The sequence below is a fragment of the Canis lupus genome, chromosome 1, assembly GCF_011100685.1.
Source record: "Canis lupus familiaris isolate Mischka breed German Shepherd chromosome 1, alternate assembly UU_Cfam_GSD_1.0, whole genome shotgun sequence".
NCBI lineage: Eukaryota > Metazoa > Chordata > Mammalia > Carnivora > Canidae > Canis > Canis lupus.
Window position 1 is genome coordinate 38,296,186 of NC_049222.1, and position 25,773 is coordinate 38,321,958.

General features: G+C 35.8%; 1 protein-coding gene across 11 annotated transcripts in view; it reads right to left on the reverse strand.

Annotated features, from left to right (window-relative positions):
- Nucleotides 1-25,773, reverse strand: part of LOC102154803 (DDB1- and CUL4-associated factor 13-like) — a 212,062-nt gene that overhangs the window by 55,328 nt on the left and 130,961 nt on the right. For 3 of the 11 annotated variants that reach the window (XR_005353647.1, XR_005353656.1, XR_005353661.1), the window contains one exon: nt 24,321-24,411. The exons of 6 other annotated variants lie outside the window; for them this stretch is intronic. The gene's annotated coding sequence lies outside the window, so the exon portion shown is untranslated. Of the gene's footprint in view, nt 1-16,694; nt 16,821-21,551; nt 21,567-24,320; nt 24,412-25,773 lie in introns of those variants that run through there. 2 more of the 11 variants (XR_005353649.1, XR_005353651.1) reach the window with 2 other exon arrangements.

Here is a 25,773-nt window from a genome sequence, read left to right on the forward strand (position 1 = left end):
AGAAAAAATTTGATAGAAATGCTTTGTGCCCTCACAAGCCTTAGTAGACTCAGATCTTTGTGCAGCAAAAGGATGTTTCCTCTGCTTCAAAAATCAATCATTGGAAACAGCAGAGGGAACTTGAACTCCCTTATATTGATGTCAAGCTTAAAGAAAAGAGAAAAGATGATACCTTACTGCATGAGGATAAACAACCAAATCCTAGCAACTGACCTTTGACTGAGTAGTTATAGGAAAATACTCTGTTTGTTTCCCTGAGCCAATTGAACCATGATGCTCCTTGTACTCTGGAAAAATATCAAATTTAATTAGAAATAAAAAAGAAAAATCTGAACAGAATGTTTGATCAATTGATGGCTTCATCTTAATCATACCTTTCTTTAACAGGATGGGTCTAAAAGAGTAGGCCTATAAAAAAAGCTACAAAACAACTACCCTACCTTAGGTTATTCCTAGAAAGCCTTGGGTATATCTCCTAGAAAATGAACAAAGAAATCATGATACTATTTAATCAATTTTCAAATATCCAGAAGTTGATTATTCCATTGGTGGATGGTTCATATCTCTGTCCTCCTTCCATTCTCTTTGGCTGAGTGTCTTTTGGCTGTGATAGTGTCCATATGCACTTCCACAAGAGAATGGGTAGGGAGAGAGATCAGTAAGCATACAAATCAAGAGACCCATAAAATTGAGAGAATAGCAAGCACTTTGGCTAAATGAGGCTCACATATTACCTATAGATCTAAAAAATTCATGCTTTCTGTAAAATCATAGTATGATGTCTGGCCAGTTCAGAGCTTTGAATCATCAGCATTCAATAAATCCCAGTAGAAAGAAAGTATAGCATAGTGGTAGAGATCCCAGCTGTAGAGCTGAGTTCACTGTGTTCACACTCAATTTCTAATCTTAAAGCTGATTGATTTACTTGACCTCTCTATGCCTTAGTTTTGATACCTCAAAATAGCATTGTTATAAACTATATTGTTATCCAACCATATGTTAAAGGGGCAAGTCTGAAGATGAAGATGCACAAGGGGAGAAAAATTAACTGAATTTCTGCCTTTTTCACAGCTCCTGACCAACAGCAACAAAGGCGGCTGTCTATGGTGGAGAAAACATACACCTTCCCAAACAGAAAGTCTATAGGCCATGGGACAATCCTCTCAAATACCCTCTTACTCATGTGATTAGTTTGCTACAAGGAAGATAAATCCATAACTGATGTCTATGTCCCTTGGCAGGAAAGGTTAATCTCTACCTTTCAAAACTGAACTCTGGTACCATTATTCAAATGTTGAGAAAAGCTGCACAAATTTTACTAAATGACCCAGCTGTGACTGACAAAAGATTCAACTTTCTTTCTACCATTCTCAGGCTACTGAATCCCTGAATTGTGGAATATCTGATGTATGATAATGCTAAATTGTCCAACTTCTATTTCAAAAGAAGGATCTGAATAAATCCCCTGGAAAATAGGTAGTAAACCCAAGAATAAAACCACACTATCTGGGGGCATGGGTGATTAAACTTACATAAACCTGTATTATTCAAATAATAGAGGAATAGTGGAAAAACTAGGCAAGAATGAGTATTTAAAAGTTAGAAAATGAGGGATGCCTGGGTAGCTCAGTGGTTGAGAGTCTGCCTTTGGCTCAGGGAGTGATCCCTGGGTCCTGGGACCATCCTAAATTGGGCTCCCCCTGGGGAGCCTGCTTCTCCCTCTGCCTATGTCTCTGCCTCTCTCTGTGTGTCTCTCATGAATAAATAAAAATCTTTTTAAAAAAGTTAGAAAATGAGTATAGTATACCAAAGCTAGATTTAAATATTGATTCCAGATTTTTAAGAGAGCAAATGATTTATAGTTTCAGGAAAATTTTAAAAACACAGACTTTGTAAAATAATAAATAAAGGTGAGATAGATCACTGGCTGAATAGGATTATGGCTTAATTGAGGAAAAAATTTTAAAGAACTTCTGGCAAAAGGTGAGCAAATGAGCTCTCTTTAAAACCATGAAAACAGAAAAATAATGTAAAATAGAGAAACTTTCATGCCCAATGAAACTAGGAAATGGTTATAACCCAAACAAACTTTTAACAAAATTGAGGAAAGGCAGAGTACCAATACATCATACTACCTATAACTCTGAAAAACAGCCTTAAGATCAGAAAGGGAAGGAAAGATGTGGTCAGTTTTGTTGCTGCTAAACAAAGTTAAATGAGCTGAGTCAACACCAAATGTCAAACAGGATCTGAGTGCACAAGGGCCTTCTTCTAAGTCACTACAATCTCCTACTCAACAGAGGGCCTGCTTACTGCAGGAGGGACTCTAAGTTTTAGACTCATTCAATGAGAATCTTTAGGAATAGGGACAAAGAACATGCTTTAAGAGCATGATGGAAGCTTCAGATAATGGGGATTTAAGGATTATGCCGAGTCACATAATAATTCTGATTGTGATATATATATATATGTATATATATATATATATATATAATGCTAACATATGTTTATATATATTTTATGGTGAAATACAGCAAACATATAAAGGGAGAAAGCGAGATAAATAAATGTTTGTGTGTATATATATGCATAATATATAACACAATGTATACTGTCCATATCACCATAAAGAGAATTCACCATAAAGTATCCACAGATAATTTGTAAAAGTTGACCATATATTAAGCCTCAGGGAAAACATAATAGATACCAAAAGGTACAAATAATCAGATCGCTTTTCTTATCTAGAATTCAATAATCTAGCAAATAATAATATAAATGTAATTTAAATGTAAAACAAACATCCTCACCTTTTTGAAATGTAAAAACTGCCTCTCACAAAATTTACAATTGAAAGAAAAATCAAGGTTAACATTACAGAAAAATTGTAAAATAATAAAAGGAAAAACATTTTTAAAAGACATATAAAAAAGTCCTACATACAGGAAGATAGTTTATAGACTTAAACACATCACTAAATAATAATATTAAATTAAGTAAGGAATTCAGTTCAAGAACTTGGAACATACACAGTAAGATACAAACCCCTAAGGAAGACAAAATGAAGGAATAAGTAAAGATGAAACCAGAAATTAGAAAATAGAAATGAACAGACAATAAAGGGCAAAAATTGGAACTGATAAATATATAAGAAAGGAAATTACTTGCAGGAGGGCAGAAAAATTATTTTAAAACATACCATTAGCTAATCATTAAGAGAAAAAAAGGGAAAGAAGCATAAATGCTTCTTAAAATAACAAATTAAAATTAAAATATAAAAGACAAAATAATAAAATATACAAAGAAAAAATTTTAAATGAGTAAAGGATTAGTTTATTTAACTCTGAAAATAAGTTTTTAACCATGAATGAAACGGAAACTGATAGTTTTCTAGGAAAATATAAATTATTAAAAGAAATCCAGAACATATAGCAACCTATCAAAAAAAAAAAAAAAGTGAAAGTTACTCCACCAAACTGCCAGTTTTTATAGAAAATCCTTCCAACTCTTACAGAAATAATTTTTGTTATTTAAATGTTTTCTGATCAAGTAGAGAAAGATGAAGCTTCCTATTATTTCATCAAAGCCAGGATAAGACTCATATCATAACCTGACAAAGATATTTTCAATATTTTTTGAAAATATAAAATAGGGATCCCTGGGTGGCGCAGCGGTTTGGCGCCTGCCTTTGGCCTAGGGCGTGATCCTGGAGACCCGGGATCGAATCCCACGTCGGGCTCCCGGTGCATGGAGCCTGCTTCTCCCTCTGCCTGTGTCTCTGCCTCTCTTTCTCTCTCTCTCTCTCTCTCTCTGTGACTATCATAAATAAATAAAAAATTAAAACAAAGAAAATATAAAATAAATGAATATTCAACTCAAGTAGTTTAATAATTAAAAGACACAATGAAGTCAGCATGAAGAAGTTAATAAAAAGAAAGAATAGTGAATTAAAAATAGAAAAAACAGATTTAGTAAGCAAACATCCTACGAATGTGAGGATAATAATATGAATCATCTCATCTTGAGGTTCTCTTAAAAAGGCACTGAAGTGTTCTTTCTCTTCAAATCTCCAAGTTTTTTTCTTGCTCTCTTTTTGAAAAACACCAAATTTTATTTAGAAATAATACTACATGCTCCGAAGATGTATTCTTATTCCTAAAATGGGTAAAGTTCTGTCTCTTAGAAATCAGTTCAGCCAAATTAATATGTCCTATTAAAAATAGGACTGGCATTCAAAGAGGAGATGACCACTGTTTTCCTGTAGCTCTGTCTTGTAGGAAAAACAAACCTCTACAGAGATATTAACTCATAGGGTAGTAAGCATGTAGCAATGGAGTTAAGGGTAAAAATAGTAGTAATTCATTGCACTTTTTCCCCCTATTGAACAAATGCTCAAGATAATTTATTACACAACAAACAGGGAAAAACAAAAAATTGAAGTGATATGATTTGAATTACTATTATATATTAATGTCATAAAATCATAGAGCAATCACTCCATTTTCCTGGGCCGCAGTTCCCTCATCTCAGAAACTAGGGTAATGACTATACCTACAGTACTGAGCTCATAGGGTGTGAGGCTCAAATGAGATAATGTTCCTGAAAACCCTTTTAAATGTGCTATATGCAAAAGTTATTTTCATTAGAACCATTAGCATCAAAGTGTAAATGATTGTGAATTTCACAACTATAGTTGAATTTCACACTTCTTCCATCTTCAGTCACCACTTTTTAAAGTCAACACTTTCTTAAATGAATAGTGTACAAAGGATCCGATTCACAAATGTTCTTCTTCATCTTAAAGTCACAGTCACAAAGTAGTCAAGATCAGTGTGTGGTCCAGAATGTCAAGTTCTTTGTAGCCTAAATAATGAGGCTCTTTAGGAGATGCTGTGCATACTCTCTCTCTGACTATATTCATTAGTTAGACAATGGTTATTAATCATGTACTTACAACATAATTACAATTACAAAACAATAGTTCTCCAAACTGACTCAGGTTAGCAGATCCTGCTTAAGAGTAAGTGAATGAAAAAAAACAACAACAAAAAAGAGTAAGTGAATGCTCACACTAATGCATCTTCTGGAATGTTGACATTCTGTTCCTATCTTTGAATGCTATGCTTACTAAGAGTTGATGTCTGTTCCCAATCTCTTTATGCTGATTGTATTGGTAATTATAAGTATGTAATTTAATTTACTACTGAATAAACGAAGTGTAACTGGGAAAACAGAATGGTTGTTTCCATCAAGGTGAAATTGAATGGCTTGGAAAGATGAAAAAAATAGGTGACTCATTTAAAAATTCACTCTCAGATAAGTTGTGGACAAGGCCACTGTATAAGGTTCATGGGAAGGAAGATAAAAAGCCTAAAAGGATTCTGAACCGATATTGTCAGAAGTATCTTACTTCTCATTCTATTTCTAAGAATATGGAAATTTAGGCTCATGCCTTAAGCTTGCAGTTAATGTAATATAATAAAGATAAGTCAGAACTTTTACCAGTGGACCCCAAAAATAGGATGTAAATGGCCAAAGAATAGGCCTGAGCTCTATCTCAAAAATTGCGGAATAAAGGTATGCTTCATGTCTTAAAAGTTAAAAATTTTAAGGTATGCCAGAATCACCTTTATAATTCTCTACTAGCTTTTTAAAATAAGCTGACCAACTATGCATTGTTAAAATATTAGTTTGTAAACTGGAATTATTTCCAAATGAGAACACGAATTATAAGAATACCTACGATTATTTCAAAATCCCATTAAACAAATAAATACGGATTAATTCCCAACTCAGACTTAGGTATAATAACAGACACAGTGGGGAATGAAAGATGAATAAAGCTAAGTAACTACAGTGAAGGCACTGAAGACTCACATATTTTTTACATTTGAGAAAATTCTCACATCTCAGATTCTGTTCTCAGGTCTAAAGTTGTGTAGATCACAATTTGTATACCCTTTACAATGGCCCAACGGGTATAATGGTGTCCAAACATAAGACATCTTTGGGTTTGGGGAACTAATTGGACATAGGTGCTAAAAATACAACCTGATGCTTTAAAGTTCCTAATGTCTGTCAGCCACATTAATCATTTTTATTGATAGGAGTTGTCACTACATTCCTACAGCTGTGTTAGAAATCTGAGACCTCTCTGAAGAAAAAAGAAGAAAACTCAGGTTAAATGCTCAGCAGTATTTTTACACCGCATATATATTTATTCATCATTCATGGATTCCTTCCTTTTTTTTTCAGCAGACAATGAGTTCCTACAATGTGCCAGACCTGTTGAGTGATGGAGCAGGGAGAAAATACAATGATTAACAAGATCTCTGAATTATTTTCAAAGAGCAATGGAAGGTCCTTGCAGGGTTTTAAGTGTAATGACATCAGCTAGTTTACATTTTAGAATCTCTCAGGTTATGAGAAGAAAGGGTTGTAGCAGAGAGGAAAAGAGAATCAAACCAGGTCTGATGTTCATAGCCTTTGTTATCTCCAGGTTTCTGATACCATTTTACCATGTTTAAGGTGTGCATGAGCATGCCTCAACTCCCTTATCCTGGACTCTAAGCTCTTTGTTATCAGGAATCACAAATCTCACTTCTTGATAAATAGGTCCAGAATTTTCTAGAATTATCTTGATTTAAAGTTTGTCCTGAAATTCCGATGTACTACAATAAAGAACATGCCAGAAATTCTAATAAGTTGGCCTCCAAACGGCATCTCACCACCTCTTGTACCCAGAAGCCCAATAAAGCCTTCCTCATTTCGGCTCAGAATATATAGTCGCTGCACTCAGGGTACCTCATACACAGTAAGTGTAACTCAAGGCATATTTTTAAAAAACTACCTTCAGGTAACTTTTGAAAATGTGAGAAAATGAAAAAAATGATATCAATTCTTTTGTCATTTTCAGCTACTTTCCTAGAACTAGATGCATTTGTTATTTATCATTTTTCTTTATTTTGGACTCATCAGCCAATTTTCAAGGCAATTTGAGTTCCTTTTTTGTGAGAGAGTCTTCAGGAAAGTATTCTGTCAAGGGCTTTGGGAAAATCAAGATAAATGACATCCCTACATTTTTCTCATACTAATCACCCCTTCATGAATCCATCCAAAAGAATGCGCTCGACTGTGCGAGGCTGCTCTTTATATACCCCTGAGTGCTCTCTGCTCCACACATTACATTTCATTCTGTCTTGCTCTCCTGGTGAGCTGCCTCACCACCTGAGATTCTATTCTCTGAGCAGTCCTTCCTGGGATTTTGGACATTAAGACTGCCAGTCTTCAGATATTTGTTATTTTTCTATTTCTTTATTTATACTTTAGGTTATCTGTAAAAAAAAAAAAATACATATAGTAAATTTGGGGAAATTTGAATTTACTCTTTGGATTATCTGTGGGTTGTTGCCAAATGTTTTCCAAAACTCACACAGATAATGTAAAAGAAAAGAAGTATTAGACAGCAAACATTGGGAAAATTATCAAAGAATGGGATTTTTAAACTTTCTCTAAGCCAGGCCGGAATAGGAAGGAATCATAAATGAGATTCAAATTTGATTGATACCTTGATGTGAGTGATGTGGTGAAAAGATCAAACTGAGAGCCAGAGCTTTGGTTCCTCCACTCTTTTGCATTTTCTAGAACTTCAGATAATGGGGGTTTGTTGAAAATATATAGATGGACAAAAGAACTAAGGAAATCTTTAATCCAGTAACAGGTATATTCTGGTACTCAGAAGAATAAAGCTTGGGAATTAGAAAATGATTAAAAATCCAACATCGCTTTACTATGAACATTAACTTAAAACTCTCTAGACAATCTCTTGCCAATACTGTGACTCAGCTCCTCTGTCTCTGCTGCTGTATATCTTTTACTTTCTGCTTAGTCATGACATCTGTACTTTGAACTTGAAAGTGTTCATAACCTTTATATACTAACAGTTTCTTATGACCACTGCCATCGTATAGTCTCTGATACCTGACTTTTGTATATTTTACAGCATTAGTCTTTATTATCAGCTGGAGCACATTCCTTGTATTTTTCATTCAAAATCTCCAAGGAAGAGCATCTGAGAAGGATTATTTAGTCACTATCATTTTATAGCAGCCCATGAGGCATTTGGCATGGGACCTTGACCCAAGCAAACAAACTCCCCCTACTTGTGCTCTCTCTGTCAAATAAGTAAATAAAATCTTTTAAAAAGAGAGAAAGAAACAAAGAAAGGGAGAAAGAAAGAAAGAAACCATCTATCTCTAGCCAGTGCTCTAGGCGAGGCACTAGAATTCCTCCCCAGTGAGCTTGGCTTCTGCAAGACTTATTATCACATCTATAACAGGGAAAGTTGGATTACATACTCATTAAAGTTATTTTAAATTCTAAGGTACAAGAGTCTATCTTTTGGGTTTGTTAACTTATTTTTTTCTTTTTTAGTTACTACTGCGTTTGGTATTCTAAGTGTTGAGGACATAGCAATTGACTGAGACAGAGCAGGAGTATAACAAGATTCTGACAGAAATAAAAATTTACTACAGATCATACAAATTAAGTGGCTTTAATGGAAGAGCTACTTAGATGTGCTGGGAAATATTCAGGAAAGAAACCAGGGAAACTGATGCACCTGAGATTAGCAACATCTAATGTTGAAAGTGTTACAGAAACCAATGAGATGAAGGGGGAGATGCCTGAAAGAAGCTACAATCATGAGGGATACAGATAAGATATGGAGCTAGAAGGAAGAATTCCCCAGTCTCTCTTCCCCCATGCTCCAGTCCCCTACTACAGCTTCTCATTAGCCAAATCCAGCTGTAAAGATGAGAACAAGTGAGTCAAGGTGATGTAGTCTGCAGCCTCTGAAAAGCAGAGTGCAGAGACAAGAAGTCCAGAAAATGGACAGGAGTAGGTCAAATAGAAAACAATTGGCACATGGATCTTATCATCAAGTGGAGTAATGAGAAAGGGGTAAGGAGGATAAATCTTTAAGAAGGGAAAGACTGTTTTAGAATATTGGAAAAAATAGCACATGCTGACAAATTTCTGTCATTATGATAAAGAGATAAAAGGCACTTGCCTTAGACATTTTTGTTTGGGAATATTTGATATGTGAAATGGATGTATTTGATATATGCAAGTTATAAAATAAAAAGCAAACAAATGCCCATAAACGACTACCAATTGAAAAAGAAAATATTAGCACCATTAACTTTGTTGTTCATCATCCTATTCTCCTTTCTTACTCTATACCAATAGAACTCATTAGCTTAATTTTTTTCATTAGCTTAATTTTTAAACACACTTTCTATTCCTTGATATATTTTTTGTTTTACCATTTTTTGAATGTTATAATATTGAAATCATACATTCATTCTTTAGGCCCTCAATTTTTTTTCAAGATTTTATTTATTTATTCATGAGAGACACACAGAGAGGGAGGCAGAGACACAGGCAGAGGGAGAAGCAGACTCCATGCAGGGAGCCCGACGTGGGACTCGATTCCGGGTCTCCAGGATCACACCATGGGCTGAAGGCAGCGCTAAACTGCTGGGCTACTGGGGCTGCCTCACAGCAGGTCTTCTTAAATGCTTTTAGTACCCTAATTATTTTTAATAAATGCTAGCACATCATTTGCTTGATTCATTTCTCTGTTATTTTTTATAATGCTAAGTATCTTTTTTTTTAATTTTCAAACTCTACTGATGTTTTTAGGTAGTAATCTTGCATCCAAGAACATTGCTAAACTAGCATTATTTCTAATAATTTATGTATCACGTTGAGGTCACTATGACAAAAGTAGTGATAGTTTTGTTTCTTTCCAATCATTTTATAGTTTTATTTTCCTCTGATACACAACCTAGAATGTTAAGAACAATGATAAATTAATGGTGGTGGTCAATTGTTGCAATCCTGATTTTATTTATTTATTTATTTATTTATTTATTTATTTATTTATTTATTTTTAAAGATTTTATTTATTCATGAGCGACACAGGGAGGAAGAGAGGCAGAGACAGAGACAGAGAGAGAAGCAGGCCCCCTGCAAAAAGCCCAGGATCCTGTCCTGAGCTAAAGGCACATGCTTAACTGCTGAGCCACCCAGGCATCCCGCATTCCTGATTTTAAAAGGAATTCCTATAATATTTCATTAAATACTATGTTTACCATAGATGATTGGTAGGTACATTTGTTGGGTTGGGAAATGTCCCTTCTAGTCCCATTTTCAGGAGTTTTTCTTTGTGATTTATTTATTTTTGATGTATGCATGTTATCAAATATTTTGCTACAAATGTTGATAAGAACATTTCCCCCAGTAATTTGTTAATATAATATGTCATCTGATATTAAATCACTTTTGTATGCCTGGGATATATAATAATTAATAGTAATATTTTACCTCTGTTAATACAATGTTGGATTTAATGTGTTAATATTGCATTCATGATTCTGTACTGACTTTTCTTTTTGTGTCTTTATCTATTTATTCACTCATTCATGAAAGACACAGAGAGAGAGAGAGAGAGAAACAGGATGAGACACAGGCATAGGGAGAAGCAGACCCCATGCCGGGCGCCCGAGGTGGGACTTGATCCGGGGTCTACGGGACCACACCCTGGGCCAAAGGCAGGCGCTATATCGCTGAGCCACCTCGGAATCCCCTGTATTGACTTTTCAATTCATGGAACTTACCTATAATCATTCTTTCTCTCATTGTCATTGTTTGGAGTTAGTATTATTATTAGTCTAGCCTATAGAATGTGTTGAAAGTATGTTCCCTTCTTTTTATGCTCCAGAAGAACTTACATAAGATGGCAGATATTTTCCGTGAGTATTTCATAGCTTTTACTTATAAACTATCTTGACTTTGTATTTTCCTTGTAGGAAAATTTTTAATTATTGATTCAATTTCTTTTATGCTTATAGATCCATTCAGGTTTTCTATTTCTTCTTGAATAAATTTGATGTTATATTTTTCTAATATTTATCTATCTTGTCTAAATTTTTTTTTAAGATTTTGACATAAACTTTCCCAGATTACTTATTATCTTTTATCTCTGTTTTGTCTCTAGTGATAGCTCTTTTTTTATTTCTCATATTGTTTATTTGGGTCTTTTTGTTTTTCTTGTGCATCAGTTACGTCAGGGTTGGATGATTTTATTTTTTTCTTTCTCAAGAAGCAATTTTTGCTTTTATTAATTCTCTCTAACATCTGTTTGTTTTCCATTTCATTGATTTATACTCTTCTCTTTGTTATGTGCTGCCTCTGTTTCATTTAAGTTTGTTTTCTTGTTCCTTTTATAGCTCCTGTTGTGGATGCTTAGCTCTTGATTTGGGACCTTTTTTTTTCTCATAAGTGGCTTTAAGTCTGTAAATTTTCCTCTAAGCACTACTTAATCTGTATCCTAGAAGGCTGAGAAGTAGTCTTAAAATTATTATTTTAAGTATTCTAAATTCTAAATATGCTCTAATTCCTTTCCGATCCTACCTTTGGCCTGCATTATTATTAAACATGCTTTTAAATTTCTAAATGTAGAGGATTTTTTAAAAATCTTCTTTAAATGTTTGTTTCTTGCACTGTGGTTGGACACATGGTGTGTATAATACTGAGTCAAAATTTGTTGAGGTTTACTTGCTCTGTGGTCAACAAATTTTATATTTCTATGATATAAGTCCCTTGATATTTACTGAAACTTAATTGATGGTCTTAAATACTATAGACTTCCAAAATCTTTTTTTGTGGTCTTGAAAAATATGTTTGTTCTCCAACAGAAAAATACATTGTCTACCACATGATGCTTCTTCACTGTGTTATTCTAATATTCCATATACTTGCTGACTCATTTTTCAAGAATTGAGAGAATTGTATTAAAATATCCTACAACAGGGGCACCTGGGTGCCTCAGTTAGTTAAGCATCTGTCTTCGGCTCAAGTCATGATCTCAGGGTCCTGAGATTGAGCCCCACATCAGGCTTTCTGCTCAGCAGAGAGGCTGCTTCTCACTCTCTCCCTCTGTGCTTGCTCTCTCTTTCAAATAAATAAAATCATTTAAAAAAAAATCCCAATACAATTCTGGATTTTTCTATATCTTCCCATAATTTTGTCATTTTTTTTGCTTAATTTGTTTTTAATCTCTGCTGCTATATTCTTAAGAGGTATCATGTTCCCATGACAGATTCAAACTTTATTAATATACAATGATATTCTTTATCTCATATGATAAAGAGCTTTCTGCCTAAAGAGCTACATTATGTGATACTATGATATTAGCTAGAACCATAGGCAATTGCCAGTTTTGTAGATCAAATTGGCAATTCCATGTTTCAGTCTAATAGCATTGTCAGTTTTGTTCTCTGTGTGCTTATGTGTTAAGTATGTCTCTTGTAAACAGAACATAGCTTGATTTGTCTTATCACTTTTCAATGATCTATGCCAGTTTTCACTGTTTCTTGGTATACTTGGATTTATTTCTATCATTTTATTTTATACTTTCTATTTGTCCCAAACTTTGTGATTTTTTTTTATCTCTTTTCATGTCTTATTTTAGATTGATTTTTTCCCTTTTGTTTTCTTTCTAGTCTCTTCCATTAGCAGCTTTGGAATGTAAATATTCAGCTATTCCTTTTTAGTGATTACCTTAAATTTTTAATACGCAATACTTAGCAAAGTTTACCAGTAATCGGTATCTTTACCTTTGGCCAACAGCACAATGAACAATTACTGGGAGTAAGTAGTTCCAATCACTCTCGCCCAGTTTCCAGTTATTGTTGCCTAAACATTTAGCTCTTCATCCCTTTGTTTTTACCCTATGAATTGGACATTATTATTATTGATTTATGTAGACAGTTATATAAATTTTGTCCTTCAAGAATTTCAATTATATACATGTTGGCCCTTATATTCCATTTCCATGTTTATTGTCACTTATATTTTCCATCTACTTGTCACAACCTTCTGTGTTTTATAGGATTTTAAAGCTCAATATCACAGTTCACTAATTTTCTATTTATTTGCTTCTATTTGCTTCTATTACCCTATGTAACACTTTCATTAAGCTTTAAATTCATTTATTATGGTTTTCAATTCTACAACTTCTACAAACTAGTGCTTCTTTAATTATGTGCTGAACAACCCTGCAGCTCCAAATTAGAGTTCTCTCAGAGTCTAATGGTGATTCCTATTCACTTTTTGTGCTCTGCCCTAGAATGCAATAGACCCACCAGCTCCTACTACTTCTACTTGGTTTACCCCCTAAAATACTGGTGTGTGGTCTGACCATCTGAACTGATTTTCTTACAAGCAATTCTGAATCATACTTCTAGAAAATATCAGCATGATAAGCAAATGAGATGAACACTTGGCCTAATAGCTACTAAGTCTTACTACAGGTTGTTATATTGAAAACAGTATATCAATGTAAAAAGAGACAAATTGACCTAAAGATCATAATTGCTGTGAGATAGACTCACTCATATCTCAGAATTTATTACATAATAAAGATGCATCACAAATCAGACTGTTTATTAAGTGATGATAATTGCTTATGATGGAGAAAAATCCATACCTACTGTCACAAAGATGGAATTCAGATATATTAAAGAAATAAATCTAGAGAAATCATAAAGGCAGAAAATAATGTGACCTAAGGTTAGGGAGGAACTTCTTTTTTTTTTTTAATTAATTTATTTATTTGAGAGAGTGTGTGTGTGCATGAAAGGGGAGGCATGACAGGGGAGAGGAGCAGAGAATGAGACAGACAGGAAGCAGACTCCTTGCTGAGTGGGAACACCAATGTGTGGGGCTTGATCTCAGAACCCTGAGATTATGACCTGAGCCAAACCCAAGAGTCAGATGCTCAGCTGACTGAGCCACCCAGGTGCCCCAGAGGGATCTTCTTAAATAAAATTCCAAAAACACCATAGATGCATTTAGTCACATCAAATTAATAATTTCTGTGAATAAAGTTAACATAAAGGTGTCACAGAGACATGATATTTGTCATGTCTAAAACCAAAGGACATGATTATCTAGGACATATAAGGAACTCATATAAACATGAAGAAAAATACAAGAATCTCAAATTTTAAAGAAAGGTAAAGGATATTTGAGCCAATTCATAGCCAAAGAAACCCAGATATTTAACAAAATGCAGGGTTGTTGTCCAAAGTCATTAGTCATCAGAGAAATGCAATTTAAAACAAAAAATGTGGTACTACTTTATGCTTATCAGATCCTAAATACAAAATGTTGAGTGACAAAAAGAAGAAACAAGTACCATGTATGTAAATTAAAGCTACATGAAATAATGCATGGCTTACACAAATGCTTTAAAAGAGAATAATATAAGCTAAACACATGTTGGGAAGTGCAAAGGTGAGGAGTGGACCGGGGGCCTTGCAAAGACCAATGAGCACTAGATGACCAGAACTGCAGAGGATTAATAAGGAACCCTTGGATCATTAATAAAAGCAAATCCGTAGAACACAGATTAAACTAAACTACTGTCATGTGGGATTTCCAATTTCATCTTGGGAGTCCTACCCCCAAGACATCCCACTCGGAAGTTCTTCCCTGTGAATCTCCTGGTTCCCCACAGGCCTAATCATTTTTCTACAGGCTAAGATGGCTCTTCATCTAGTTTTCCAAATATTTAAATTCTTATAAAAATGTAGCACTAGAATAGACAAGTGATGGGTATATATATATATATCCTGAAATTTCAACCAAAATTTTTTCCTCTCACTTTCTTGCATCCTCTTTTCCACCTGTTCACTCAAAAGAATGCATTGCCTCAGGGATTGGATAATATAGCAGAGAAGCAGAGAAAATCTTTTTGGTGTTAAAAAGTATAGCTATGAAGTACATAACTTCTAGGCCATAGAACATCATATTTGGAAAATTAGATAAAGAACCAGTCCAGCTTGTCCTCACACTCCAGTAACATGGTCAGGACTGTAGGGAACAAGGAGAATCACAGCAGAAGCAGGGTTTAGATGACTGTGGGTTCCTGAGCAACATGTCCTATAAGAAGGTCTCCCAAGAGAGAGTTGGGAATCCAAGATTAGACCCAACTGGACTGCTAGCCTCAGGGGAGAATCTAAAGCCAACAAGAGTCCTGTATTCCTCAGCTTGTCCCCCCAGCATGGTGCCGGGACAGGCCTGAAGCCACATTATAGAACGCCCTGAAATAATGCATAACAGCCCCTGTGCCTGACAGAAGAGCAGCGACAACTGCCCTGAGAGCCCTTTGTATGGGCAAGGGCCTAAAGTCATAAGGGGATTGGGGACCCCTTGGCTGAGTCCATGTGGATGAAGAATGATTTCAAGGAAAGGCTTTCTTTACCCCTTCTTAGTCTCTGCCCTAGAACTTAGACATAACCCCACAAAAAGGAGGGACACTCCACTCACTCAGTGGTTCTCAATGTAGCACTATTTTACCTCCCAGCAGACATCTGGTAATGTCTGGAGAAACATATCATTGTCACAACTAGAAAGTGCTACTGGAATCTGGTAGGCAGGGGTCAGGGATGCTACTGAACATTCTATAGCACACAGAAAAATACCCCAAAACAAAGAATGATCCAGCCCCAAATGTCAGGAGTGTCAAGATTGAGAAACATTCCCTTAGACTAAGGTTAAATCTGGACTACTTGGCATAATAAGAAATTTATAGTACAAATTGTGTATTTATAAACAAAGAAAATTACACCTAATTCCTGAATTGAATTGTGCAACCATTTATTTATGCTAAGGAATACATGATCTAATATAAAACCATCAGCAATCGTCAGTTTTGGATTTAATGAAGAGGTCCTGAGAAGGGAAGAAAAGTTTAAGTGGCTTAAAGTCAGATAAAGTGCCCTCCTCACAAGGAGGGCAGAGAAGCAGACGCATGAATACAGAGACTAGAAGCTCACAGCAATATCTACAGCCAATGAGAGGAGGCAAACTCTTGGGGAAGTCATCCCTGGAGCAACTTTCGGGGGACAATGAGCTGTTCCTAGGCAAGGCTAATGAGGAACATCAGCACTTTTCAGACAGGTAAGATTGTAATTTCTTACAGATTCTTAAAGTTTACTGAGAAGGAGGTGTGAGAACCCCAAGACTACCCACTTGCTAGGAAGAAAGCAGAAGAAAAACCTGGAAGTACTTTCAAAATAGCATGAATGAAAGCAAAAGTCAGAAAAATTTTTTTTAAAAAAGGAGCAAAGGAGAAGGAAAGAGGGGAAGGGAGGCATGGGGGTGGGGCGGTGAGAAAGAATGAACTAGAAACAATTGCAAGAGGTAATAAATAAATTACTCTTACATTAATGACATGCCAAAGTGTTCCATTTTTATGGGAAAGCAAATAACTATGAAGTATCACCAACATAAACACTGATTAAAGGAGATTAAATGTCTTGAGATGAAATGTCATAACATTACACGGTGTCAGTCTGCGCTGTTCTCAAAATGTTAATGACCTCCAGCCTTGGCTGCTTCCATTACCGGTGATCTCAGGGGAGAGAACCTCAGCTGCCTGGCTCCCAGGAGGAGCCCAGAGCCTGGGCCCATCTCCTCGCTGTTAATAGATAAAATTTCACTGAAAATGATTCGGTGACATTTGGCCATAATTCAGAAGGGACTACATTTTTTAAAAAAGAATTTTTCTTTTATCAGAAAGTACTTGGCTTTTATCTTACTATTTCAATAATGTTCCAGACCTGATTCAGTCAGTCTTCAATACTCTTTGGAATAAATTTTCTATCCTTTAACAGTGACATTTCCCCAGCAACAGTAGCATCCTCAAGAAACTTAGGAGTGAGGGTTCATCATTTTACAAGCGAGTTCTGTCCAAAAAAAGCATGGGTCAGGATGAATTTTAACTATTTTACTAGGGCTGATCCCAGAATTCTTCATGAAGTGTTAATTTAGAGTATGCTCTCAATGGCCATGTCCCTTTATTTATTTTAATAAAAATCATTAGTACTGTCAACCTCCACCATTATTTTTGCCTCCAAGCCAAATAAAATAGGTTAACACCCTGTGGTCATTTTACGGATTAGTCAGCCTTTCCTGCCTATTCTACTGACCCAATTTCTCTCACACAGTCAGGATTGAGGACCCTTTAACACATGGACCTCAGTTCACGTGTATCTGGTACCTTTGTGTTTCTGTGGGATGTAAGTGTGTACCAATGGTTATGGTTGGTGCAATTTTGTCCACGTTGGTTCAGCAAATGCTTGTTGACTTTTCATTAAACACGAGCCTTCTAATTAGTTCCTTCTCTCAAGAAATTTCTAACACCAGGAGTGACAGAACAATGTGGGGCAGTATAGGTAAGTGCCACTTCTGGTGCTTAGAGTGCTCAGTCATTAAGAGGAACAAGATAAGACTTTCGGCTGGAGATATCACAGGAGGGTTACACAAAAGGGATTTTGTAAATTGTTGACAGAGACGTATTGAATAAACATTCTATCTGCCCTGAGTAGCCGCTAACCATATGTGGCTATTTAAATTTAAACTAAGCACACCAAAATAAAATTTGAAATCCAGTCAAGCTAGCCACACTTCAAGTGTTCAATAGCCACATGTGGCTAGTGGCTACCATATTGGACATTTCCATCACTGCAAAAAAATGTATTGCACACTTCCATTCTAAGCTAAAGAAATGGGATAATCACGCATGAGAAACTCCGGGTGTTTTATAGGTAGACACTGGGAAACACCCCACATTTGTTGGAGCATAGAGTGGGAGTAAAATAGCAGTGGAAGATAAGACTGGAAAGGGAGGTTGAAATCAAATTGCAGTTAGTCTTGAATATATTCATCTGGAATTGAGACTTTGGAGCACAAAACTGAGATTTAGGATTAATCTTTCATAATATATAAAATGATGACCTAAAAAAGCAACTGGACAATGAGTCCTCAGCCACAGCTGTACATTAGAATGTGGAAGGAAATTTCTTACCCAATATCAGGCCACATCCCAGATGAACTAAATCAGAATCACTGAAGGTGAGACTCAGACATCAATGTTTTTTAAATCTCCCCAGGTGATTTTGATGTGCCAGACTTCAGGGACAACCACTGTTTCTGCGTGCACTTCTCCCATTTCTGTCGATAATAACCTCTTTCCTCTGATTAGTATCCTCTCATACTTTCTACCCAATGCTGGTGGTGTTGCCAATCACAATAAACTAATTCCTTGGTCACAAGAGTTGGTCTTGGAACCACATGTTGGCAAAGCACAATATGCTGGTATTGCTGTCTGTGATGATTGGCCCAGGCTTAGACCATAATCCAAGTCAGGCAAATGAGAGCTTGTTCTGGGGTTGAACATACATATGTCTGGTTAGGCTCTCTATTTCATCTAGGAGGTCACTAAGCTGGAATAACATTAGCCTGAAAATCTCTGTGAATGTGTTCTTCTCACCACCACCATAATTGCAGTGCAGTGTAGAAAGCCATCCACACAAGAATATCACAAAATTCACAGATACAAGCACAGTTGAAAGATCTGAAAAAGGGAGTACCAGCGAAGAGAAACAAAGAAGACCTGATGGTATATCTTAGGTTCCTGGTGGACTCCCTGGAACTGAGTCCTCCTCTCGATTTCCCAGTCATATGAATCAAGAAATTACCTCCTATTCCTGTTTTGTCTTCTTCTGCCTAAATTTGCAATGGGTTTAATCATTTTTAACAGTAAAAAATATAGAGAAATGTAGAATGTAGCTTTACCAAACATGTTTGACCACAGAACCCTCTTTCTTAGAATACCTATTAACAACCTCTGGACACTAACCTTTTTTTTTTTTCCCAGAAGAGCTACAGAGGGTAACTGAAATGTGAGGGCCCTCTCTGAGTATGATAAGCAAGAGAAAAGATGTGTGAGAGCACTGAAGTACCTAAGAGGTGGGTCAGAAAGGGAAGTGAGCCCAAAGAAGGAAGCCAGGGAAGGGTAGTAAAAGGGGTTGTCATCTCCTATATCTGACCATGATGCCTTGAGTTTGTATATGAACACAAACTTGATCTATGTTGGCTACATGGTTCACACTCCAAGGGTAATCAAATCGCCTCAATCTTGTGCCATTCTGGAGGAGACCTGCCTCAGGTCAAGTCCAAGACTAATATAGGCTACTGTACTATAGGATGGAGGTTTGGAGTGAAGAACAAAAACTATCAAAGCTCAGGTGTCCACATAGTTTGTTATACTTGGCTTTTGTCTCAGATAATAGTTCCCTTTGGATTACTTTTTTCTTAATAAATTCATGGAACATATTTATTAAAATGAACCCAGGGCACCTGGGTTGCTCAATCAGTTAAGCATCTGATTTTGGCTCAGGTCATGAGCTCAGAGTCCTGGGATTGAGCATCAGGAGTCGGCTTCTCCCTCTCCTTTTGCCCCTCCCCCCACCCATGTTCTAAGGTCACTTTCAATTCAAAGGGTCCATCTCTCCACATGATGGGGCCCATACATCCTTGGAGAGAGGATTTTGGCCTGTGACCAAACCAAAATGTGTATTTGAGGTTACCCAGGGGTTCAAATGACCAACTTTTAGTCAAAGGCTGGGAGGATAGACAAAAATTTCTATAGTACATGCACACTCATGTCCAGTTCACTATCCCCAAATACTCTCTTTTGAATCTGTTTAATTGACCAGGATTAGGTATCACAGCCAGTTCCCCATCTCTTTCCACATAGAAAACATAAACAACAACATACTCCACTTTTTCCCAGCCATCCCCAGCTATTGACTAATAGGGGCTTATTGTGTTCTGTGTTAATGAATCATGAGTGGAGGCCAGTGAAGCAGACCATGTATCAGAGACAGGAAACATAATTGGTTGGATGAGAAAAGTAGATGGGGATTAGATCTACTCACAGGAAGGGGAAATAAGGCTCTGATCAAAGAAGAAAATACCTGGTAGGGTAGGCATTTTTTCTACCCCTGAAATCCTGCCAGTGCTGCAGTCTCCTATGATTTTCACTCTAGGACCCAACCTTCTTCCTTACACCACCTCAGGCATTTTATGTAACTTAGCTCAGGCAATTTTCAGATGCCAGTCTCTATAGGATGTGCTCTGTATTTTAAAGAAATTTTACAATATATTTCCATTTATGGCATTTTAAAGTGTAGGCTTCTATGACATATGATAAAGAAAAATCTCTTCCCTGAAAGGAGTTTGCTTAAGATGCCCTTTATAAGGACTCTTTCAGTTCTAATAGTGAATGACTATATTTAAAAGATGAATGTATTATATGAATACAGAAAATAAAAAACTGAGAGATAAGATCCTAAAGTCAAAAGCAGAGAATGGAGAGATGTAAGAAATTTTGTTCTGTTATTTCCATAATCAGGGGGGAAAAAGTTTCAGGCAGATCCCTTTGGATTTACTAAATAAACATATTTGTGGATAGGAAATTCAAGAGACTTTTGGCAATTGAGGAATTCAGCTGTCTCAATATTCACTGTGTCAATCATACAAAGACACTTGGTTTTCACCAAGCTTCCTGGGGTCCAAATCATCTGGCAAAGATGAAGTGTTCTGAACAGTAACAGGCTATGTAATCATAAAGATCCTATGCATTATCCAAAATCGAGCTGGTTTTGTCAAAGTCATAGGGATTTAGATACCCTCCTGGTGAGAAATATCTTCCCATTCTATCAATCCATTCGTTTAAAAAAAAAATACTGTACCCTAAACCTGTGGGCTTCAAAATTTCCTTTTAAAGTCTATAGATGTCCAATATAAAAATTATATAAAAGGTCCTATAGGTAGTAGGGGAACAAAGAGTTCTTTGAGTTTTCTTTCGCTATTCCTTCCATAATCCTGGAGATTCCAGTGTGTAAATTTTGAAAACCACTATACCAAATTATTTTCTTCATTGGTTGACAAGTATAGCACCCCTTGATATTGTGCAATATAGCATCTCAGCCCAAATGACCGAAAAGCAGCAATTAGTTTTCAAGAACTAGGAAGTTTTTGTATCTTCTGGAGTCTCCTTTAAAAATGCAAATGTTCCTTGGAGGAGAAACATCTTAAGCAATCATGAGGAATTATTTTATCAATTCAATTTGCAATTCAGAAGCAGAGCTTACAGCAAAGCCCTGTAGGATTGGGCACAGATAATGGAGGTAAAGGAACTAAAACAGATGTAACCACGGAAAAACTTATTTCCTGAAGTCACACAGGACACACTTAATGGTCTAGCAATAGTTTTTAAATAAAGATAATTATGAAATGGCTAGCATTTGAATGCACCCTGGGTGCCAGGTACTCTTCCAAGTCTTACTCTATGTTTGAACTCACTTTGTGTTTTCCTTTATTCCTTTATGTATCACCCACAACTATGTGGTAAAAGTACTGCTTTTCTGCTCATATTACAGATGAAGAACTGAGGCATAGAAGTGTTAAGGCCACACAACTAGTAAGGGGCAGAGCCATGATGCAAATCCTACAGTGTGACTCTGGGGCTTGTGATAACCTCACCTTGGTTCACCTTCCTGAGAGAAGGACAATTATTTCAGTTCTTCCCAGCACTTCCAAAGAGTGGCCTCTTTGACCTTTAATTCTCTAACCTCCATGATCCTCTTAAATTTGGTTGATAAGTCCAGAGGAAACAAGAAAGATAAATCCCCAGTGAGCTACCTACTTAAAGTATAGTTGACATACAATGCTATATTAGTTGTAGGTACACAACACAGTGATTTGGAAATTATGTACATTTGTAATGCTCACCATGATCAGGGTAGTTACCTTCAGTCATCATACACAATTGTTACAATATTATGGACTATATTCTTTATGCTGTAATTTTCGTCCCAGTGATTTATTTATTTTATAACTAGAAGTTTGTACCTCTTGTTCGTCTTCATCTCTTTGCCCATCTCCCATCCTCCTCTCCTTTAGCAATGATCAGTTCTCTGTATTTATGAGTCTGTTTGTCTTTTTGTTTGTTTATTTGTTTTGTTTTTTAGATTCCACATGTAAGTAAAATCATATGGTATTTGTCTTTCTTTGTCTGACTTATTTCACTTAGCATATTACCCTCTAGGTCCATCCATTGTCACAAATAGCAAGATTTCATTTCATTCTTTCTTATGGCTAAGTAATAGTCCACTGTGTTTGTGTGTGTGTGTGTGTGTATAAATATATATTGTTTATCCACCCATCTGTCAATAGACACAGGTTGCTTCCATACTTGGTTTCATAAATAATGCTTCAATGAATACAGGATGCATGTATCTTTTCGAATTAGTGTTTTTGTATTCTTTGGGTAAATACCAAACAGTGGGATTACTGAATCATATGGCATTTCTATTCCTAATTTTTTGAGGAACCCCTATACTGTTTCCCACAGTGACTGCACCAATTACATTACTACCAACAGTACATAAGCATTCCTTTTGTTACCACATAATTATAAACACTTCTTACTTTTTTGATCCTCACCATTGTGACTCATGTGAGGTGACATCTCATGTGGTTTTGATTTGCATTCTCTAATGATTAGTGAAGTTGAGCACCTTTCATATAACTGTTGGCTATTTGTATGTCCTCTTTGGAAAAATGTCTATTTGGATCCTTTGCTCATTTGTAATTAGGTTGGTTGTTTTTGTTTTTGTTTTATACTATTGAGTCATATGAATTATTTTCTTTGCTTGCTTTTTGGATACTAACCTCTTATTAGATTTGTGGTATGCAAATATTTTCTGCCTTTTCATTGTGTTGATGGTTTCCTATGTGGAGTAGAAGCTTTTTAGTTTGATGTAGTCTCACTTGTTTATTGTTGCTTTTATTGCCTTTTTGCTGTCAACTTCAAAAAATTATTGCCAAAACCAGCTTCTGCCCTATGTTTTTAGGAGTTTTATGGTTTCAGATCTTATGTTCAAGTATTTAATCCATGTTGAGTCGACTTTTGTGAGTGATGTGAGATAAGGGTTCAATGTCATTCTTTTGCATGACTATTCAGTTTTCCCAGAACCATTTATTGAGCCTATCCTTTCCCTATTGTTGGCTCCTTTGTAGAAAATCAAGTGACTATTATATGCATGGGTTTATTTCTGGGCTCTCTATTTTGTTCCACTGATCTATGTGTCTGTTTTTATGCCAGAACCACACTGTTTTGGTTACTGTAGCTTTAAAAAAAAAAAGATTTTATTTATGTATTTGAGAGAGAGAGCACAAACAAGAGCTGGGGGTGCAGAGGAAGAGAGAGAAGCAGACTCCTTACTGAGCAGGGAGCCCAAGGCGGGAGTTGATCCCAGGACCCTGGGATCATGACCTGGGCCAAAGACAAATGCTTACCTGACTAAGCTACCCAGGTACCCTAATGTAGCTTTATAGCAGAGTTTGGAATCAGGAAGTATGATGCCTCCAGTTTTTCTCTTCTTTCTCAAGTTTGCTTTGGCTACTCAGGGTTTTTGTAGTTCCATACACATTTTAGGATTTTTTTTTCTATTTCTGATAAATGTCATTGGAATTTTGAAGGGATGACATTGAATCTGCAGACTGCTTTGAGTAGTATGGACATTTTAACAATATTAGTTCTTCTGATCCATGAACATGGAATATCTTTCCATTTATTTGGGGCCTCTTCAACTTATCTTACCAGTGTCTTATTGTTTTCAGTGTACAGATATTTTATCTCCTCAGTTAAAATTATTTGTAAGTAATCTATTCTTTTTGATGCTAATTTAAATGATATGTTTTCTTGATTTCACTTTCTGATTCTTCATTGTTGGTATATAGGAATGCAACTAATTTTTGTGTATTGTTTTCGTATCCTGCAACTGTACTGAAATCATTTTTAGTTCTAAAGTGTATATGTGTGTGTGTGTGTGTGTGTGTAGAAAAGACTTGACATTTTAAAGATGATTTTCCTGGGGATCCCTGGGTGGCTCAGCGGTTTAGTGCCTGCCTTCGGCCCAGAGCATGATCCTGGAGTACTGGTATTGAGTCCCACATCGGGCTCCCTGTGTGGAGCCTACTTCTCCCTCTGCCTGTGTCTCTGCCTCTGTGTGTGTGTGTGTGTGTGTGTCTCTCATGAATAAAATAAATAAAATGTTTTTTAAAAAAAGATGATTTTACCCAACTAATATTGATACAATGCAATCCATTAAAACTCTGATCAAGATTTCTTTTTCTTCTTTTTTTTGGAAATTGGCAGCTTGATTATAAAATTTATGTAGACTATTCAAAATAATATGTGAAAAGAATTAAAAAGTTGGAGAATATACTCCATTGATTTCAAGATTTACTATACTACTTAGTAACCAAAGTAGTATGATATGGTATAAAAATAGGTCAATGGAACCAAATAGAGATTTTAGAAGTAAATTCACCTTTATATAGTCAATTGATTTCAAAAACATGCCAAGGTAATTCATTTGGGAAACAATCTTTTCAACAAATGGTGCTTGAACAATTGGACATCTGAAGTCAAAACAAAATAAATTTAGTCCACCTTTACCTCACATCCTACAAAATCTAACTATAATGCATTATAGACCTACAATATGGAACTAATACTACAAAACTTCTGGGAGGAAACATAGAAGAAAATCTTTGTGACCTTAAATTAGGCCAAATTTCTTTAAATAGGACACAAAGAAGCACAAAAAATTGATAAAATAGATTTCTTTTTTTTTTTTATTTTTATTTATTTGTGATAGTCATAGAGAGAGAGAGAGAATGAGGCAGAGACACAGGCAGAGGGAGAAGCAGGCTCCATGCACCGGGAGCCCGACGTGGGATTCGATCCCGGGTCTCCAGGATCACGCCCTGGGCCAAAGGCAGGCACCAAACCGCTGCGCCACCCAGGGATCCCGATAAAATAGATTTCTTAAGAATGAAAACATTTGTTTTTCAAAAGATTTTTAAGAAAATTAAAAAGCAATTCCACAGGGTAGGAGAAAATATTTATAAAGCATAGATCTACAAATGATTTGTATTCAAACGTATAAAAAAATCTATGCAATCTAATAACGAAAAATCCATATTTTAAATGAATAGTAGATTTGAATAGAGAGCTCAAAAGAGAAGATATATAGATGGCAAAGAAGCATAAGAAAAGCTCTTCAATGTGATTAACCATTAATAAATACAAACTGAAACCACAATGAGATATTACCCGTCCATAAGAATTGGTAGCAACTGCAACTACCTTAGAAAGAAGGTAAGCAACTGCAATCCCCATACATTGCATATGGAACACATTTCAGAACAGTTTGGCCACCTCTTACAAAGATAAATATACACATACTCTATGACCCAGCAATTTCTCCTTTATACATTTACTTAGAGAAAAGAAAGCATATGTCCACACAAAAATTTGTATGCAAATGTTCATAACAGCTTCCTTCATAATATCCCAAAATGGAAAGAATCTAAATATCTGTCAACTGAAGCATATATAAACAAAATGTGATTCTTTTCCTATCATAGACTACTACTCAGCAATAAAAAAGGAACATAAACACATGTGTGCATCAATATGGATGATTCAAATGTATTACATTAAGTAATACAAAGACTATGCACTCCATGAGTTCACTTTTTATTAAATTCGAGAAAAAAAAATCAGTGATTGTCTAGGCCCAGAAGGTTAGAGAAGGGAACTGATTACAAACACAGCTGGAAATGTTGATGTGAGAGAAATATTCTACATAATAATGTGGTGGGTTGTGCTACTGTACAAAATTCTGAAAATTTGTCAAATTGGACAAAAAACTGGTGAATTTTACTGTATTTGGATCAATAAAGCTGATAAAAATATAAGGAAGAAGATCTCTTTAT